Below are 11,893 nucleotides of genomic sequence, written 5' to 3'. Positions count from 1 at the left end.
CTTCTTAAGTAATTCCATTTGAAATGTGTGACTTGTTTCATTAAGTATATTCATTTAAATTATATGGTGTCATACACCATACTTCAAGTTTTAGTCATACTAAGACCTTTAATGTAGTCATATAAGAATTATCCAAGTCTTTAGTGGAAGCATGGCTCCTACTAAGGATATTGAAACTCAACCATTCCTTCTAGGTGGTTGATATAATTCTTTATTAAAACTACATAGATCAATATTGTTACATGAGATGTTGAATTTGGATTGTCTTGTTGTTAAATCATATGTTGTGACTCATTTTGAACTTATTTCCCTTTTGTTTCATCAACTTGTCCATATGCTTAGTTATTTAGCTTGTTCTCATAAAAGAGAATGATGGACAATTCCCAACATATAACTATTTTATGCTAGGTTGACGAAACCAACATTCAAAGACTATTCTTTAGAATGTCACACAACATAGAATTTTAACGTTTGAAGAGCTTGAGTTCTTTAACAATTAAAATTACAAACTCTTAATAATAGTCAAGTACTATTATCCTTTAGACAACTATAAACCAATCATAATCAAGTTTATATCCATTTTCACACCTCCCACTATTTCTCATGACTTTAATGAGAAATCATTTTATACACTCAAAATGTATAAAAGTGGAGTATATTGGAAGAAGACATTTGTGTAGTAGCTTTAAAACATTTCAAGCTTATTTGTTTCAATCTTCACTAAGTTAATGTCTTGTTATTAAGTGACTAAAGTCTTTAAACATTTTATAGATTTAGACACTTCTTTCTTGGTTTAATTACTAACACAATTGACACTTTAAAACCTTTTAAAGAATGCCCAATTAGTTGTTCAAAACTACTAATTGAATCAAGAGTGATCTTGATCATTGTGTTTCAAGTGATGACCATATAAGAAATGTTTTTCTTATTACTCATATCATTACAATGTGATCTTCCTTTTCTTCAAGAAAGGATACTCTAGACTTTTGTCAATTCATATAGAACTCATAAGTAGACAAATGGAACCAAATCTAAAGATTCATTGTATCCTTTTATGTCCTACATGTGAGATCTATCCATAATTGATAAGTCTAAAGTTTGGTTATCACATTACAATAAGTGATATAAATCTTGTATCTCATCTAGGATACAACAAGACAATTTTCAATTCATAACACTACTTTAAGGAAATAGTATATTAAAAAAAAAGGCATTCTTCACATTACATTAATATGATATTTCAAACATTCATAATGTTTAATACAAAAAGTATTAGCTCTATACATTTAGAGACTAATATAAATACCTTTACACATTTAGGCACTAATAGTGATCTTCCATCATATGAAGCCACATAATAAGTTCTTAACAAAATAAGAAAGTTTAAAGACAATCTTTAATGCCTAACAAACTTCCTAAGTAGTAAGCAAAAAACGTAGTGGCCGAACCCTTCACCACATTTTCCTTGCTTGTTCATCTTCTACTTGGCTTCTCCACCAATATACAATTATACAAGTGATTAGCTCTTTATATCAAATATAAATATTTAGAAGATCTAACATTTAGAATTGAAGATAAGAACATAAATCACACCTTGTGGCTTGTCCTTAAGACTTGCAAGGTATAACCTGCAATTCCTCCTTCAATGCCCCTCCTTTCCACAGTGGTGGCAAGTCCCTTTGGGCTCCTTTGCCTTCTTTTTCCTCACTCCTCCTTTCGGCTTAGGAGTGGGTGACTTCTTCTCCTTCCTTTTGCCTTTGCCTTGCGGCTTGTCCTTGGAAGAGGATGGCTTGTTGTAGACTACTGCAGAAGTCCCTACAACGTTCTCTTTCTTCATAGTCTTCTCGGCAGTTACTAACATATTTAGTAACTCAGAGAGAGTACTATCCATCTTATTCATATTGTAGTTCATTACGAACTGCGCGAATGAATCAGAAAGAGAAGCCAATATGAAGTCCTGGGCCAATTCCCCGTCAAGTGGAGTACCAAGGTTCTCCAATTGTTCAATGAATCCTATCATCTTTAGTACATGTTGATGTACTGGAGCCCCTTTGACCATCTTGGTCTTCACAAGTTCACAAACAGTGTTAAAGCGACGGTTGCGCGTCCCTTCACCATATAACTCCGTAAGATGGAGTATTATGGAAGATGCACTGTCCATGCCCTCGTGCTGTCTCTGTAGCTCTTCATTCATGGAAGCCAACAGATAGCACTTGGCTTGTGTGTCATCCTCAACGTGCTTGTCAAACTTAGCACGTTCATCCTCAGTAGCCTCAGGGCCGAGAGGTATGTGAGGTGGAGCCTTGTCTAGTACGTAAACAATCTTCTCCAATGTTAGGAGAATCTTGACATTACAATACCACGATGGGAAATTGTGCCCCTCTAGGCAATGTTTGTTGAGTATTTTCGCGAGTGTGCTTCCAACCATATCTAAATACATAAACAATAAAATAATTAGTTTGATTGTTGATTAAGTCAAACGATTCGGGTCTTTAAACCGAATGACACCACCCACCATTTTTGGCAAATTCCATATCCCTCAAGATGGAATCCGGGAGTTTTCAAAGAAAGCTCCTAGCGGGTTATGGGAGGCTCACTATTACCAAGCCCACCTCACGATGATACGATGTTGGCTAGCAAAAATAATAATGAGAGGGTACAATTACCCATTCACAACAACCTCTTGTGATTACCCATCTTTTTGGCCTCTAGAGAGCAATGTCTCACGATGATACGATGTTGGCATCATTTCTCTTAGTTAAGTTCTTTCCCACCATGCCGGTTTAGATAGGGGTTCAAGCATGACCTCACGATGATACGATGTTGGCCACACTCGTTGCCTACCTTAACCTCATCAAATGTTTTAAATAAACTCCTCCTGAGTATAAGCATGCACTTTGCACTCCCCCATGATAGGGTGAAGGCGATGTACAAGTCATAAACGATTGGAGCCTACCACGGTGGAAGGCCACAAAAAAGTGTTCAAAGCACTCTTACGCTTTCAACTTAATATTGTATGTTGGTTGAGGGATTTTCAGGTCTCATCAATTTTATTTATTTAATCATATTCAAATAAATAATGTCCTATTACAACTACTAGTCCAAAGTTAAATGAAATTAGTAGCATATGATATCCCCACTATTCGTTTTCATAAAACAAATCAATATCAAAACATTTTTCAAAATATTGAAGATATATATAACTACTAATTGTATTCATTATAGTTTAGTAGCGTATGATACTCCCACTATTTGTTTTAAGAAAAACAAATCAATATCAAAAACTAATTTTTCAAATATTGGAAGTAACTACTACTACTAAGGTTTTTGCATTCCTTTGAAATTGGACTTTATAGTTATCTTAGGCTCTTGGATGACCATGGACTTATTAGGTTATTGCAACAATGAGCCAACATTGTTGAATATAAACTCGGGGAGGTTGTGTCAATTTAATTACGTGCTTTTCAATCCAATTAAAACATTTTCATTGAGCCATTAGAAATGAAAGACAATCATTCATTGCTAATTAGGGCATTGGACCCATTTAATCTTTAATCTCATGTCAAAACCCTCTTTTAGTTATGTCTCCTTACCAATAGTTAAAGAAACTCTAGTCTAGCACTAGAGGGAATCAACTAACTAAAAGAGATTAAGAAATAATAAGAATTACAAACCGATTTGTACAAATTCCTACAAATTACACATACTAAGAGGGAGAGATAGATTAATGTCAAATGTGACAAGGTCCAATAAAAATAGTAATTAAAACACATTCTCAAGGTTCAAACAATTTGATTTTAGCACCTTATCTCATAGCTCAATTATCGTTTAAGGCATAAGTCCATAGTCACCCTTTTCTAACTACTTAATCACATTAAATAATCAAAATGGAATGCAACATGAACATTTAGATTTAGTGCATATGGGCATAATAGAATTATGAGTTTAAACAACTAACAAAATTAAAATCAAATATTTTAATTTTCTAGTTAGTAGGGGCCTAAATGCAAATATGAAAAAGTTAGGGGTCAAACCGTAAATACTCAAAAGTATAAAATATCTTTTTCCAAATTACAAAAGACCCCCCAAGTGGATAAATCCACTAGGGTGGCCGGCCACATTAAGGGGAGATGGGAAGTCTCACCCATCTTGCTTTAATTCAATGCAAGGTAGAAAAATCCAAATTTGCATGTCACTTGGTTTTGGCTTAAAAGGCTTTAATGAAAAAGGTGATGGAAATCTCCTAGACAAGTCTAGGGTTTTAAAAGTTTTAATATGGTTATGGATGGTAAGAACATCATCCAAAACCATAAAACTATGCATGAAAACCAAATAAAACCATTTTCACCCAAAACCAAACTATGAACACCAAGAACAAAACCATGAACACTTTTTCAAGATTTGTGTATTCTTGGTGATTTTTCAAACCCAAAAACTAAAGTGACAAGGTTTCTACTTTCTAGCTTTAAAATGATGTGTGAGTGTCTTACAATAAAACACAAACACATGCCCAAAAAACCCCTTAATGCCGTGCCTACCACAAGGAACAAAACCCCAAATTTTGTCCATAACTTACTCTTCATTCATGCATCTAAAACACCTTTTTACATGCATATCTTTTTCAACTCTTGATTTATATTTTTCAACCATTGAAAAACAAAAGATAAACATACTTTAAATGAAGAAATAATATGTCAAACTAGTTCAAAACTCAATTTTCATTCATGCATACAAAACATCTTTTGCATACATATCTTTCTCAACTATTGACTAACATTTTTCAACTATTGAAAAACAAAAGATAAACATACTTTAAATGAAGCAATAATTATGTCATACATAATATTAATACCCATATGCATAAAATCCAAAAGGACACATTATACATAAACCTTTGGCTCTGATACCACTTGAAGGGAAAATTATGAGTTTAACACATAGGGATTTCAAAATGACTATCATGTATATACAAATCAAATTTAATATACGAAAGCAGCGGAAGCATTTAACACAAATTATCAAAGCTATAGTCATGCAAATCCCCTTCAACGTTCATAGGTTTATATATAATGCATCATAACATTTTAGAGAAGAACAAGGTGAAGGTTTAGTCTTATACCTCTTGATCTAGACTTGAGACCAAGGATGGACCACCTCCAAGCCCTTTGCTCCTTGAACTCCTTGAGCCTAGCCTCCCTCCTTGCCTCCTCCACTTTGTTGGTAAGAGTGCTCCAAGGTTCTCCTTTAGTCTCCAAAGGAGAAAACCTTCTAAAGATTCACACCCACTAGTGTAGTGAGATGGATTGAGGAATAACCAAAAGGGTGAAAAATTGTTAGCTAAATCACCCTCTAGGTGGCCGGCCTTTGTGGTTTTTAGAGAGATGTTTTCTTTTGCCTCTTTGTTGTTTTAAAACACACAAAAACCCTAAGGATTAAATCTCTATAAAGTTCCTTATATAGACAAAAAGAAACCTAGTCAACAACTTGACTAAATATCTCTCCCTCTCCACTTGTAAGGGCCGGCCCCTTTGTGTTGGTTTGAGCTTTGGGCTTTTATTTATTTCTAGTCATCCAATGCTTGAATAAAAGCCCAATGGGTTTAGGCCCAATGGGCCCAAGTAAACCCGAACGTTTCTTTAAGCCCAAAACGATCTTTTATCGCTTTTATGATTTCTTTAGACTTTCTAAATTAATCACAACACTTAATTAATCCAATTAATTATTTCCATCATCCATTAATTACTCACTACAAGAGTGTATCGGTGTACAATCATTTTAGGTTCTAATAAGCAAGGCAGTGAGGTGATTGACATCAATCCAATTGATTATATTTAATCCAATCACTTAGTGAATTAAAACTTCCTTTTAATTCACCTTTCTTCTTTGATGACTACATTTAATCATCTAGAAGAACTCACAAGCTATGAGTGACATCTAACCATATGTCATAGCTACCCAAGCTAATGTAGAAGTTGTTTGGAGAACCTATTCAGTTGGAATTACAATGTAATTCGATCCTTCTCTAAAACAATACTCTCAATCACATTACTAGGGTATGGATATATTATGTCAAACCCCTAATGTGATTATTCCTTCTTATATGATTCAATTGAGTCGTATAGGAACACTTTCCTTTATTACGCTCGATACTTCGGCCGAAGATTCCCAAATCATATCTTAGAGTATTCTTCCTCTCTAATCGAGGATTAGAGATTCCTTGTTGCGCATTCACTTGCCTTCATGACTAAGTGGCTTACCCCAATTATGCCGTGGACATCCGCGAATGGGGTGACTTTGACATACTCAAAGATTAAGTACTTAGCCATAAGACAACGACGATGCCTCAGGTCAAAGGACTACTTACATTATTCCAACCATTAGAGTTACTTGCTTGACATGTGAGTAGACCTCCATGCAAGTATTCTCATTCGATTGTGTTCAATGAACTCATTCCCTTAATGAGCACCTACATACTTGTCTTAGTGTCACTACACAAATGGGATGAGACTTTCCATTCTTCCATTTGAAGCGGACACAGTATGTACCGGTCTAAGCATTGTCAGTGTCCCTCCGACAATCCAATGACCATGAACCTTTTTGGACATAATGGTTATGTGAAGAAGGTCTCTGTAGTCTAACATCATTAGATTACTTCTTCAATCGATCCATTGTCCATGGATTCATTAATAAGGACGTATATCGTTTATTGAGATAGTCCTAATTAGTATCTTTGCCATTTGATGTATAAGAGTCATCCATACATCGATTCATTTGTCCTGAAAGGTTTCTTCCAAAGATTGACTTTCAGGGCATATTTCCAACAGCACCTTGGTGTCCTTAGATGAAATAGCTCTAAGAAGCTCCATTGAGATGATTTCAATATCTTCAAGTACACGCTCCTTAGCGATCTTCCTCCTAAGAGCTCGTGCTGCTCTCTTCCTTGCGTTCCTTAGGGCGTTCTTGGAGGGGCATTTCTTCGGTCCAACTTTGATGACTTTCACAGCCACCTTACTTATTTTTATTACTACCTTGGTCTTCACCATGCTGCAATTAGTTGGTGCATGATCAATGGTGAATGAGATTCGGTGACTAGCATGATTTCCATGTCCAAGTTTTGATTCAACAGTAGGGAGTTCGTGGAAGTAAACAGTAACATGTGGCGCCATGTTTCCTGTTACAAAAAACAAAAAAACATAGCACATTAATTATCTTCAAAATTAGAGATGAAAGGGAAAATGCGTCCCACTGGGCGTGCCAAAAATTATGTTGAGCAAAAATTGTACATAATATGTAAATAAATAATTCACTCGACACAATTTCACCCTCGTTCAATTTTCCGAAGAGGGTTTTATTAATTCGAGTTTGACCCATTCTAGGCTACGCGCCTATTAATTACAACCTTCCTTTTGGGAAAGAAATACCCTTTGATTCCATTTCGAATAAAATGTAACTTGAGGATTTTGGTGCTTGTTTGATTTTGTAACTGCATCTAGGTCGAATCCTAGATTGCCTACGTACCCTCTTGAGGGATCAAGTCACTCGTAGTTCATGGATTTGGTACTTATTTGGATTTGATGCCTTGTGCAGTTTTAGCTCATGCGGGCGAGGAGCATAGTGCCTTATGCAGTTTTAGCTCATGCGGGCGAGGAGCATAGTGCCTTATGCAGTTTCAGCTCATGCGGGCGAGGAGCATTTGAAAATTTGATATGGCTTCATGCCATTTGAGACTTTTCTTCGGCTTTGTGCCATTTGAGACTTTGATACGGCTTCGTGCCCTTTGAAAACTTTTCTTCGGCTTCGTGCCATTTTGGTATTTGATAGCAGGAGTGAATTTAGTTTATATAAACCAGGGATTCGTTTCGGTTTCACGGTTGCGTCTAAAACTTGATATTAGACTGCCTACGTATCCTTAACGGAATCAAACCGGCGTAGTTCATTATTTTGAATGACTTTTGAAGCGACTTTATGCCTTCGAGTTTTGACGCGGCTTTGTACCATTTTGAGATTTGATACGGCTTCGTGCCATTTGACTTCTTCAAGAATGTTATGGGAGCTTGATCCATGTATTTATCGAGCTTTTTTTTTTTTTTTTGCTTTGAGATGGTTTGCGTCCACGGTGTTTGGAATGATTTGTGTTGTCATTGTGTCTGTGCTTATACTGCAAGTTTCGTTGACTTGGATCTAACTTAATGGGTGCTTGAATCTACAAAATCCACTTTGGTGAAAACAAAATGATAGACTCACGGGCTTAACTTCCATTAGCTTGCTGAAAAAGCTTCTTTCATATTTTAATCCTAGTAAATTGGGACTTTATCTTTGCTTGACTTTTCCTCACGGTTTTGTAGCAATTCCATCCTATTTGAGATAGGACTTTTTGAAACTTTGAAAGAATGAAAGGCCGCCCCCCCCCCCACCCCCCCCCTTTTTATAACTTTGCTTTTGAATTTTCAAACCCATTTGTCATGGGATTTTGAACCCATTTAATCCAAGACCCAAGTTTTCATTAAATCTGACAGCAGGCTTTGCTTTCTCTTTTTTTTTTTTATGTGATTTTAAGGCTTCAAGTTCTAATAGGACTTCCAATTTCAACCACTCCCTTTTTCTTCACGTGAGCACTCCCATGTGGGGTACAATTTTCACTTTTTTTTTTGTGGCTGAGACTTGAAGGCGAAGTGGGTCTTCAATATTTACTTTTCTTTGAGCAGACTCCCACGTGAGGGGTTCAGTTAATTCACCCCATCTGCTTGCGAGATGGTTTCAAAGGAATCCTCTTTTTCCTTGGCTCTTGACGCACAATGTTCTTCTACCAGAAGCTAAAGGCAGCTCCACAATATTTGAGCTCCTGTTGATTTCGCCATATTTTTTTAAAATTCCTTTTGGATTTGTCAGCCGTTGATTTCCAAACGAAGATGGGTAAGCTTGGTGGAATTCAAACTCTTTTGAATTGTTCTAATTTATCTTCTTTCCTTAAACTGTAGAGACCTTTTTATGTAGGCCACGAGCTCTCTTTTCTTTCTGCTGTACCATCTTGCTTATGCTTCTCTTGTGTACCGAAAATTCAAAGCGAAAAGGAGAAAATATCCAGCAGGTCATTCCATTTTTGTTTTCTATTTTCTGTACTTGATTTGGAGTGGGTTGAAGCTGCTCTGAACTGTGATAAATTTTTCGTGTAGGCGTCGCAGGCTTGGTTGTTGGATACACCATTTGCAATACTGAGTTCGTTGAAAACAAGTGTTGACTCATGGCTCCAAAGGTGAGATTCTGCATTCAGAAATTTGTAGTAACGTGCTCATAGTATCTGCTATACTTTTGAATGGGTTTTGATGTATTATCACTCTCTGGCATTTCTGTTTCCGCATAAAGGATTATTTGACTGGTCTTGACAGTGGGCATTTGGATACCTCTTTTGTGTTCCCATTTATGTTTTGCCTTCAATACTTGCCATTCTTTTCTCATTAACACTTGCATAAAATGATACTTTCCCAAAATCTTTTGTAGTCTTGATTTGTCTTCTAGTTCTTTGGGTGTTAAAATAAAGGCTGCCATGTGGGTGAGTTTTCTGATTAATTTGGAAGGTTTGACAGTAAACTTTTCCTTTTTTTCTGAACTTGAGACAGCTTGAACCCTTTTTAATCCAACTTTTCCGTGGTAAGGAAACAAATGTCCTTTAGCTTATGTATTTAGAGGTTGGCAAATTTTCTTTCTCTCTTTTTGTCTTGTAGCAGCTGTAAGTTTCATATCAATGCTTGGTCAATATTTTTGACCCAATGTTTGATAAAAAATGATAGTCACACTTAAGTCCTTCGAAAGACGTCTTCCTCTTTTCCTTTGTCTTTATTAAAAGTTGATTTGAAGAATTTTTCTTTTGTGGAATTGGACCAAGCATGAGTCGGTCAAGGGAAGTTTTGGCTTCCTTTTCCTAACCATCTTTTCCATTTTTTTTCTTATCTTTCAAATTCTTGACATAAAGGACTTTAGGTGGAACTCTTGAAGAACACATTTCCTTCCTTTCCCTTTTTCTGGAGTTTTTTTTCTTTACAAACCATCTTTTCCATTTTCTCCTTTTTCTTGGACTTTATCCCCAATAAGTTTTCATATAATTTTTAGCCAAAGCCATCCTCCATGTTTTGTACCCGTGGGTAGCAAAAACAAAAACACCAAATAGAATAATTTCTTTTCTCTTTCTTGAGTTGCATCTTTGTATATGTTGACTCCTTGCTGTCTTACTTCTCGGGAACTTAAGCTTATAACTTTGAAATTGCACTTGACAATCTGGCGAAGGAGTAGACCATTTAAACTTGGTTAAAATTTCATGGGGTGGTCTAGGCCACCCCGAAGAGATTCATGGGATTCTTGGAGATTATCTCTGCTGCAGCTGGGGAGTCGGTGGATATTTAGAGTCTCCAACTCCATTTAATTGGTGAAGAACGCCAAACAAAAGGGCAAAGGTCTTATATGCTCTTACTTGTTTCCCTTTCCTCATTCATTTCTATTTGTCAGCAGCTTTTTATTTTTGTGTTTGATGCCGCAATGCTTATTTGTTCTTCCTGCAACATAACATCAAACAAGAGAAAAAGAATAATTTTAACAGAACTTGCTTCATACCTGGTGATGAATGTTCTTCTTTTGGATCTTGATTCAAAAGCACAAAATGGTTGAATAGCTTGCTCTCTTTCCTAGCAGCACCTTGTTGCTTTTGGTATTTTCTCTAAAAGTTGCTTCTTATTTTCTGCAGAGTTTCCCCTCTTTTTTCTGTCTCCCTTTTTTTGTTGCAGCTGATGCTTATTTATAGGTATCATAGGAGAGTTCTAGAGCTTGTTACTTGGGGGGAAAGATGGAAGGCATGACTTCCTGCCACTCTCTCTTAACCTCTCTTAACTGACCCCACGTTTTTTTTTTGTTGCAGGAAAGGGTGGAACCTGTTTATTACTTCCCCCTTTTGTAGGAAATTTTCCTTATTTTACTTATTTATATTTTTTTTATTTGTTTATGCATATTTAGTTTGTATGTAAAGCCCATTCTTAACTTTTTGGGCTGGTTTACATCTTTCTTTTGCCTTGTAGTCTGACCCAATTTGTATGGACTCTATTTTTTTATGTTGTATATTTTTTTCGTTCAACACTGTTTATTGAATATGATGATTTTCGTCTCGTGTTTTTGGTGAGGAATTAATTGTTGGCCTATATTGAGCTGTATTTTGATATATCGTATTTTCTATAAAAACCATGAACTGGTAAACTATTTGATAGATAATGATAGGATGCTAGAACATGTTTTTAAAACCCCTCTTTATAGTGTAGACGATGATCGGTATCTATGCTATGAAGTGGTTATTTATGAGAGGCATAACTATTTGTGCGTACCTAGTGGACACTATGCCGCCTGGGACGAGGATCTGGTGTTGGCATTTTGGCCAGGAGAAATAATCCCTAGCTACGGGCTGAGGGACATGAAGAGGCATTGGGCCGGGAGTTGGTAATCTCTGGCTACGGGCGCAGAGACCACGGAGCAGGCATTGGGCCGGGAGTTATATTTATTCAGTGATCTTACTAGCAGCACACCGCGCTTACGAGACGATTTATGAAACGTTTACTGTTTTGATTTATGCGATGATATTCCGCTATATGGCTTTTGAGATATATTTTGGCATGCTAGGATTTTTATTAAATCCATCATCTATTATGCTAGTAGTTTTCATTATATAAACTGTGGGGGTTAGTATCTTGATAACTATTTTATTATTATTATATATATGAACTTGGTCCACTCACCTTTGTTTTGCACCCCCATTCAGGACTTAGAATCAAGACACCTAATCCCGGTGTGAAGGCACTTCCGTAACAGCATCTTCGAATCCTCTCGATGTAGGACCCATTCTTTTATTGATTCAATT

The 11,893-nt window shown here is 36.2% G+C and overlaps 1 long non-coding RNA gene across 1 annotated transcript; it reads left to right on the top strand.

Annotated features, from left to right (window-relative positions):
• The first annotated feature begins 8,749 nt into the window (after positions 1-8,749).
• Positions 8,750-9,057, top strand: LOC126630040 (uncharacterized). The gene is made up of 2 exons (XR_007625931.1): positions 8,750-8,913; positions 8,995-9,057. It is a non-coding gene; the product is annotated as an uncharacterized LOC126630040 (long non-coding RNA).
• Positions 9,058-11,893: the final 2,836 nt, after the last annotated feature.

Source organism: Malus sylvestris, chromosome 7 (assembly GCF_916048215.2).
Source record: "Malus sylvestris chromosome 7, drMalSylv7.2, whole genome shotgun sequence".
In the NCBI taxonomy this organism is placed as follows: Eukaryota; Viridiplantae; Streptophyta; class Magnoliopsida; order Rosales; family Rosaceae; genus Malus; species Malus sylvestris.
The sequence above is the reverse complement of the archived record's forward strand: the minus strand, read 5'-3'. Positions and strand labels throughout refer to the sequence as shown.